Genomic DNA, 9,551 nt, shown 5'->3' on the forward strand with positions numbered 1-9,551 from the left:
CATAAGCTATCCGTTACTACCTTCAGTTTCAGAATGGCAAATGAGGAGGTCAGGAATACAGGCCTGTGCGAGGGGAAACCCCACTGAGGCTTCCCTGGGAAGAAGTTCAGCTGGCCCCAAATAGCCTCCTCTGAAGGGATCCAGAGCATCTTTAGAGAACTGGGTCCCCTAGGGACCTGGTCCAAACATGGTCATGTGGTTGGAAGCCATACAAATTTACCTGTGAACAGAGAGAGACTTAGATGTTAGTCAGGGCTCAAACACAGCCCCCGTTAAGCCTGATTGCCTTGCAAGCTGCCTGCCAGATAGGAAGCAATTTTATGTGATGACAAGATTGTTATCTGGCTGTTTCCTGGAGGGTTTATCCCTCCACTGAGCAGGATAAATTCTCAGGGCACCTGTGGAAGGGACATATCTTGTGGACAGAGCCCGCAGCTCAATTCCTATGACTGAGAGCCCTGATGGGGAACGCTTCCCATCAGAAAATTACTAGAATCAATCTCCAGGCCTGCTGTGGTTTGAATTGTGTCCTCCCAAAAAGATATGTTGGAATCTTAACCCCAGTGCCTCAGATTGCGACCTTATACAGATAATCAAATTAAAATGAGGTCAACAGGGTAGACCCTAATCCAATATGACTGATATCCTTATAAAAGGGGTAAATTGGGTCACAGACAGACACACATAAAGGGAAGACAATGTGAAGGGGCACAGGGAGAAGAGGGCCATCTACAAGCCAAGGGTTGAGAGCTGGGACAGATCCTTCCCTCACGGCTCTCACCTTGATTTTTCAACCCTGCTAACACCTGGTTTCAGACTTCAAGTCTCCGGAACTGTGCGATAGTAAACTACTGTTGCTAAGCCACCCAGTTTGTGGTACTCTGTTACAAAACGAATACAAGGCCTTCAGTCTCTCCTTTTCCATTCTCTTCTCCTCGTATTTACCCTTATCATACACCCCTTGAGGGGAAAGTACATTTAGGTAGAAATAAAACATGAAGTCTCAGGGACATGGATGAGCCAGACTCCATGTATCATTCTTTGCCTCCCTGAGTCCTCCACCTGGGGCCACACCTCTGCCTGGAGCTAAGTTACCAATAGCCAGGAGCTCAAGGTCACTCCAAGTTACTGCCATCCTAAACAGAAGAGCAGTTCACCCCAGTCCCTCTTCCAGAAAGTTCAGCCTGGAGCCCCCCTCTAGATACTGCAGGGTTTGCAAAGATGATCAAGAAGAACTCAGTTCCCTCAAGATGCTTGCAGTTTGCCATGGGGAATAAGATTCATATAAAAAGTAAGTATAATAAAGTGTTTCTCAAGCTTCAGCCATTGCCATACCACTTTCTGGATATTCGCTATATCTGAGCCCTACCCAGCAGTGAGCTTGAGTCACTTATATGGACTCAGAGTGTCCATATAAGTCCTGCACATCTTTTTCCAACTCTGCATTTACTGGTATCCTGTACGTTATTGGAAAAGGCATGGTGAGAGAATTTACAGCATGGAAACCAGCACACACTACAAATCAGGACTTTTTTTTGGCGGGGGGAGATACAGCTTACTTCCTTTTTCCTTTAAATTTACTCAGTTTTTAACTTAAAAATGTTTATTTTATAGCCATGACATGGAAGCAACCTAAATGTCCATTGACAGATGAACGGATAAAGAAGATATGGTATATACATATGGAATACTACTCAGCCATAAAAAGAATGAAATACTGCCATTTGCAGCAACATGGATGGACCTAGAGATTACCATACTAAGTGAAGTAAGTCAGACAAATATCATATGATATCATTTATATGTGGGATCTAAAAGAATGATACAAATTAACTTATTTACAAAACGGAAATAGACTCACAGACTTAGAAAACAAATTACGGTTACCAAAGGGGAAGAGTGGGGAGGGAGGGATAAATTAGGAGTTTGGGATTAACAGATACACACTATTATATATAAAATAGATAGAGCTACCATATGATCCAGCAATCCCAATGCTGGGTATACTTCCAGAGAAAACCATAATTTGAAAGGATGCATGCACCCCAATGTTCATTGCAGCACTACTTATAAAAGCCAGGGCATGGAAGCAACCTAAATATCCATCAACAGAGGAATGGATAAAGAAGATGTGGTAAAAACAAACAAAAAAAAACAACAAAAAAAGAAGATGTGGTACATATATACAATGGAATATTACTCAGCCATAAAAAGGAATGAAATAATGCCATTTGCAGCAACATGGATGGACCTAGAGATTGTCATACAGAGTGAAGTAAGTCAGAAAGAGAAAGACAAATACCATATAATATCGCTTATATGTGGAATCTAGAAAAATGGTACAGATGAACTTATTTGCAAAGCGGAAATAGAGTCACAGATGTAGAAAACAAACTTATGGTTACCAAGAGGGGAAAGTGGGGGGTGGGATGAATTAGGAGATTGGGATTGACATATACACACTACTATATATAAAATAGATAATGAGTAAGGACCTACTGTATAGCACAGGGAACTCTACTCAATGCTCTGTGGTGACCTAAATGAGAAGGGAATCTAAGAAAGAGTATATATATGTATATGTATAACTGATTCACTTTGCTGTACAGCAGAAACTAACACAATATTGTAAAGCAACTATACTCCAATAAAAATTAATGAAAATAAAATAAAGTAGATAAACAAGGACCTACTGTATAGCACAGGAGCTATGTTCAATATCTTATAATAACCTATAATGGAAAAGAATCTGAAAAAGAATATATATATATGAATCACTTTGCTGTACACCTGAAACTAGCACAACATTGTAAATCAACTATACTTCAATTTTTTAAATGTTTATTTTAAAAGGAAACTTTGTATCATTACTGCAAATGGAAACCAGTATCATTTGCCATAGATAGAAAGTAACCTTAAAAATAAACAGTAAGTCAATTATAGCTCAATAAAAGTGGAAAACATTTAAAAATATAATTAAAATGAATCAATGTTATTAAATTATAGCAAATTATTGTTGCCTGCTAAAGGCCTACTTCTGGGGCTGTTCTCTTTGTTATAAAAGGAGTCTAGCAAGTGTTAGGGAGATTGTAAAGCATACCAGCGCCTTGGTTAATTCAAAATGATTGAACAAGATTTGAAAAGGCAATAACTCTCACATCAGTGCTCCTGGAGCTCCAAGAATCAGCTCCTTGGGAAAGACTGTTGTATTGAAACAAAGAGAAATTTGAGTTCAGCAGTACCAAGTAAAGAGTTTCAAGGACAGGCTGCTCCCAGTGTGCCCACCAACTGCAGGAAAAAAAATGATACTTGAATAAATCTTAAAGGATGGGCTGCATTTCAATAGGCAGAGAGGAGCAAGAAGCGGGTGAGAGTGGGAAAGGAGTAGAAAAGAGAAGACAATTCCCGGAGGAGGGCTCAGCTTGAACAAAGGCTTAGAAGTCAGGGAGCACAGAGAGCATTCCTGAGGCTTGGGGTGGGGGGTAAGGAAGCAGTGGCAATAGTAGGAAAGGGTGCACTGAGCTGTCCTTGAGAGCCTTCGCTGCCAGAATGATGAGGGGGTACTTGATTTCGATTTACTGGGTGTTTCAGTTAGCTCCTGCTTTGCAACAAACCTCCCTGAGAGTTAGTGGCTTACAACCACAAATGTGTATTATTTCTCTCAATTCTGTAGGTCAGCTGGGCAGTTCCATCTGAACTGGCTTGGCTGGTCTCTGCAGTCAGCTGGCACCTGGCTGAGGCTGGCTGTTCTAGGATAGCTTCACTCTTGTGTCTGGCAGTAGGCAGGCTGTGGGTTGAGGGGCCTCTGCTCCACATGGTCTCTTATCTCCCAGGGGGCCAGCCCAGGCTAAAAAGCAAACACACAGCGAAAGCACTTTTTAAGCCTCTGCTAGTGGCACAGATTTTCTATTATCCAATTAACCAAAATATGGCCAACCCTGGAGTCAATACGGACACCAAGGGCACCAAGGGTGTGGATACAGGGAGGAGTAAACATAGTGGGACCATAACTGCATCAGTCTCCCCCAGTAGATAATGGAGGAGCTTTGAAAGCCTTTGGGCAAGGGAGTGGTGTGATTATGGGAGCATTATGGGAGGAAGGAACAGAGCATGGGATGATTTGAAATAATAATGATAACAATAACAATGATGGTTTATACCTAAAATGTCACTTTTTCCACCAAACACCCTATTTTATCTATTCAGTCTTTACATACATACATACATACTTACACACACACACACACACACACACACACACATACACACACACACATCACACCTGTTAGTAGCCCCATTATAAATAAGAGTAAACCAAGCCATATTTTATCTATTCAGTCTTTACATACATACATACATACTTACACACACACACACACACACACACATACACACACACACATCACACCTGTTAGTAGCCCCATTTTAAAGATGAGTAAACCAAGCCATGGAGAAGTTAAAGAGCTTGTCAAAGGTCATGCAGCTACTAAGTGGTAGAATTAGGATTCAATTTCAGGTAGCCCAACTCCATATCTGGCATGTATAAACACTGAACTGTCGACTGAAAAAAATGCAGTACCTAAAAGTTGAGAGTTATGTTTTATTCGGTGGACATTCTTAGGACTTCAAACCCAGGAGACAGCATCTCAAATAATGCTGAGAGACTGCTCTGAAGAGGAAGCGGGGATGCCAGAACATGTGGAAGTTTTTGCAATAAAACCAGGTAGTCAGAACATTAAAGATTACTGTTAATAAAAGAAAACCAGATATCTCAAGTTAAGCAATTTAGCACTTTCCTATGTATGGAAAGATGCAAGAGCCTGGGCTCACTGAAATCATTCCTTTGATATGCACTAAAGCTATCTGGGGCCAGTAGCCTGTGTTTTCTCATCCTGAGTCTCCTGTGCACCTTCGGGGGTGGCTGCAGCAGAGGACTGCTAGTTGGTCTTGGCAGTGGGCAGCCCCTTTGTCTCCATCCTGAGTTCCCTCAGGGCGGCTGTATTGTAATGGCTTGATGGCTGCAACATCCTTTGCTTACTGATATAGCAGGCAATATTTCCGTTCTCAAAACCGTGGAAGGACCTATGAGAAAGCCCTTTTGGTGGTCTGTGTGAGGAAGACAGGGCCAAATTTAGGGTAGTTGTAAAGGGAACAAAAAAAGGACAGATTCAAGAGATGCTTCTGAGAGAGACTCTGCAGCACTTGGAAAGTGATGTAGAGATGAAGGAGGAAAGTGTATGGGAGAGGTGTCAGGTGTGGGGAACTAGGCTGTGCCCTGCACAGGATTCAAGTACCAGGAGAGGGACTTACCTGGCGGTCCAGTGGTTAGGACTCCGCACTTCCACTTCAGGGGGCTCAGGTTCGATCCCTGGTTGGGGAACTAAGTTCCTGCATGCCCCGTAGCACAGCCAAAAGAAAAAGAAAAAGATACCAGGAGGACTTGCTGGTCTACGGTGAATAAAGAGGAGGAGGATTTAGGGGATGTTGAGAAGGATGTTAAGGGGATGTCCATTTGGAGCCATCCAACAAAGTCTTGGAAGTAGAGGTCAGGAGATCCAGAGGGCTGGAGGTCAAGGCTGCAGTTTCATAGGTCAGAGGCCCTGGTTGAAAGCATGTTAAGAGAAGGATCCTCAGAGAGCAGGGAGGGGAGGGCACAGTGAGAAGTGGCAAGGTCTGAGGATGAAGACTAGAGAAACATCTGAAGGTGGACGCTGAGGGTGAGAGAAGAGAAGTCAGCCGGCCAGAGAGGGCAGAGTGGGCTCCCAAAATGTGTGAGTCTGGAGAGCTTCCATGGAGACTTGGGCAGCAGAGCCAGGTGCTGCAGGGAGGTGAGGAGGGAAAGAACTGAGGAAAACCACTGGCTCCGATCATTTGAAAGTTGTTGATGAACACTGCTAGGGCAGGACCAGACAACTATAACAAAACAATAGGAATAATAACACATAGCAGTTAGTATGCATCAGGCACCACTCTAAGCATTTTACACACATTTACTCATTTACTCCTTACAATAGCCCTTGTCATCCTCCCCCCTCCCCTACTCCCAGCCTCCTGAGTAATCCTTAGACTCTAACCACAGTGGAAATAAGATATGGCTGCTTTTTTTTTTTTGCGGTACGCGGGCCTCTCACTGTCGCGGTCTCTCCCTTTGCGGAGCACAGGCTCCGGACGCGCAGGCTCAATCGGCAGGCGGACTCTCAACCACTGCGCCACCAGGGAAGCCCGATATGGCTGCTTTGATCCTTCCCCTGAGCAGAGTTCTTCGTGGGCACATGCTCTCTCTTCCAAGCTTTTCTGGGTACAGAAATCCCTTTGGATCCTCCTGTGAAGGCAGTGTTTTCCCCTATAAGGACCCCCCAACCAGGATATCTCTGTGCTCATCACAGTGGACTATCTCAGCCTGGGTGAACCTCTCATTTACTTCTACTGTCTTTGAACTCTGCCCCAGAAATACATGCATCCTATTAAATTTTCAGATCCTCAGAAACACTAAAAGCTCTTTAAAGGCAACGACTGGGACTTACTCCTCCTTGAATCTCTCTTTGATGCCCAGCACAGTACTTGCATCTAGAACTAAATCAGTGTTTTCAAATTTATAGGTCAATACTCATCAGCAGGTTGTGAAGCCAATTTAGTAACTTTATTAGTTATCTATTGATGCATAACAAATTACCCAAAATTTAGTGGCTAAAACAACATTTATCGTATCGTGGTTTCTATGGGTCAAGAATCTGGGCGTGGCTTAGCTGGGTCCCTCGGCTCTGATTCTCTCACTGTCTCTGGAGGCTTGACTGGGAAGAATCCTCTTTTTTTTAATTAATTAATTAATTAGTTAATTTTCGCTGTGCCGGGTCTTAGTTGCGGTATGCAGGATCTTTGTTGCGGCATGCAGGATCTAGTTCCCCGACCAGGGATTTAACCCGGGTTCCCTGCATTGGGAGCACAGAGTCTTACCCACTAGACCACCAGGGAAGTCCCAGAATCCTCTTAATCCTGTTGGACTAAGACCTCAAATCCTAAGAAGTTGTTGGCAAGAACCTCCCTCCGTTCTTTGCTATGTGGCCTTTCCATAGCACATCCCTCAACATAGCAGCTTGCTTTATCTAAGCAAGCCAGTAAGAGGGCAAGAGGGAGTGTCAGCAAGAGAGAGTGCTAGCAAGACAGAAGTCGCAGTCTTTCTTAACCTAATCCTGGAAGTGACATCTCATCATGTTTGCTGTTTTCTGTTCATTAGATGCAGGTCAGTTGGTCCAGCCCACACTCAAAGGGAGGGGATTACATAGAGTATGAATATCAGGAGGTTGGAAACATTGTGAGCCATTTCAGAAACTGCCAACCACAGTGGGTAATACCACCATTTCTTATGAATAGAATAGAATAGAGTACAACAGGGAGATTCACATGTAGTAAGGGTATTATTTAACAAAACTTTTGTTTCAGTTTTATACATATGTATGAACATACTGAGTCATGATATAAGTGTGGGATTTTTAAACTGTAAATCAATGTCAGAAATGCTTATGAGCCACTGTACTAGGTGATGGCTCAGTTCTTTCAGCATTTTTTTAAATTGAAGTATGGAAATAGAATTACAGATATAGAAAACAAACTTACGGTTACTAGGGAGTGAGGGGGTGTGGGTAGCGATAAATTGGAAGATTGGGATTGACATATATACACTGCTATATATAAAATACTATGCCCCAATAAAATTTTTAAAAATAAATAAATGAATAAATAAATTGAAATATAGTTGATTTACAATGTTGTGTTAGTTTCAGGTGTAGAGTAAAGTAATTCAGTTATACATATATATATTCTTTTTCAGATCCTTTTCCATTATAGGTAATATATATATATATGTGTAATAGATATCGAATGTAGTTCCCTGTGCTATAAAGTAGGTCCTTGTTGTTTATCTATTTTATATATAGTAGGGTGTATCTGTTAATCCTAAACTCCAAATTTATCCCTTCTCTCCTTCAGCATTTTTTAAATTTCAGCTTTATAGAATTATATATGATATATAAAATTGTAAGATATTTAAAGCATACATCGTAGTGACTTGGTATAGATATACATTGTGAAAGGTTTCCCCCATCTAGTTTATTAACACATCCATTACCTCACATATTTATCCTCTTCTTTTTTATGTGTGAGAACAGTTAAGTTCAATTCTCTTAATAAGTTTTAATTTTACAATACAGTATTATCAACTAAAATTACCATGTTTTACATTAGATCCCCACCTTTCAACGTTTTAAGTCAATGTGCATAAATGTTCAGTGAACATTAGATGAAATGATGGATGGACAGTTGGGCAAGTGGGTGGATGGATGAGTGAATAAATGGATTGATGGGTGGATTGCTATATGGGTAGATGGATAGATAGATGGATGTTTACTGCTCTTCCAAGGTGATTTATCAGGTCAAACTAGCCCAGAATAAATTCTCACTGATCCAAATTCCTATACCATTTACTGCAAGTTTGTTTGTTTATTTTAATGTTCCTAAGGGGGCTATATTTTTTTAATTATTTTAAAATATTTTAATATTTATTTAGTTATTTGGCTGCTCAAGGTCTTAGTTGCGGCACGGGCATACGGGATCTTCGTTGCAGCATGCAGGCTCTTTTTAGTTGTGGCATGTGGGTTCTTAGTTGTAGCATGCAGGATCTAGTTCCCCGACCAGGGATTGAACCCAGGCCCCCTGCACTGGGAGCACGGAGTCTTAATCACTGGACCACCAGGGAAGTCCCTACTGCAAGTTTATATAGCACATATACTAACATTCAGAGATGTTTTATTCTAATATTTAACTAATTCTTCTAACAGATATTGTATTTCATGTACACTTTGCCCTAAGTACTGTACTAGGTGTTGTGGATACAGTATTTAGCAAAAGAAACATGGTCCCTGCTTTCCTGGAGTGTTTAATTTGGTATTAGAGACAGACGCTAAAAGAACATACACAGACTTCCCTGGTGGCGCAGTGGTTAAGAATCCACCTGCCAATGCAGGGGACCCAGGTTTGAGCCCTGGTCTGGGAAGATCCCACATGCCATGGAGCAACTAAGCCCGTGCACCACAACTACTGAGCCTGTGCTCTAGAGCCCACGAGCCACAACTACTGAGCCTGGGAGCCACAACTACTGAAGCCCACACGCCTAGAGCCTGTGGTCCGCAACAAAGAGAAGCCACCGCGATGAGAAGCTTGCGCACCGCAACGAAGAGTAGCCCCACTCTCGCAACCAGAGAAAGCCCGCGTGCAGCAACAAAGACCCAATGCGGCCAAAAATAAATAAACAAATTTATATATTAATTAAAAAAATACAAATATATTTTGATCAGGATAGTTTGTGAAAAGGGCCTTGAAGGAAAGTACAGGAAAGAGAGTAGCAGGAGGGCCTGATTTAGACTGGGTGTTAGGAGGAGCCTCTTTGGGGAACCTACATTTAGGCTAGGGCTTGAAAAAGAGTGTGGGCAGGGCTTCCCTGGTAGTGCAGTGGTTGAGAGTCCGCCTGCCAATGCAGGGGACACGGGTTCATGCCC

At 42.2% G+C, this 9,551-nt stretch overlaps 1 long non-coding RNA gene across 1 annotated transcript in view; it reads left to right on the plus strand.

Moving 5' to 3' along the window:
- The first annotated feature begins 226 nt into the window (after positions 1-226).
- Positions 227-9,551, plus strand: part of LOC114484524 (uncharacterized) — a 17,679-nt gene continuing 8,354 nt past the window's right edge. Inside the window, exons 1-2 of the long non-coding RNA XR_008616185.1 lie at positions 227-1,291; positions 1,615-1,768. This is a non-coding gene — a long non-coding RNA (uncharacterized lncRNA). The remainder of the gene's footprint in view (positions 1,292-1,614; positions 1,769-9,551) is intronic.

This window comes from Physeter macrocephalus, chromosome 20 (assembly GCF_002837175.3).
Source record: "Physeter macrocephalus isolate SW-GA chromosome 20, ASM283717v5, whole genome shotgun sequence".
Lineage (NCBI taxonomy): Eukaryota > Metazoa > Chordata > Mammalia > Artiodactyla > Physeteridae > Physeter > Physeter macrocephalus.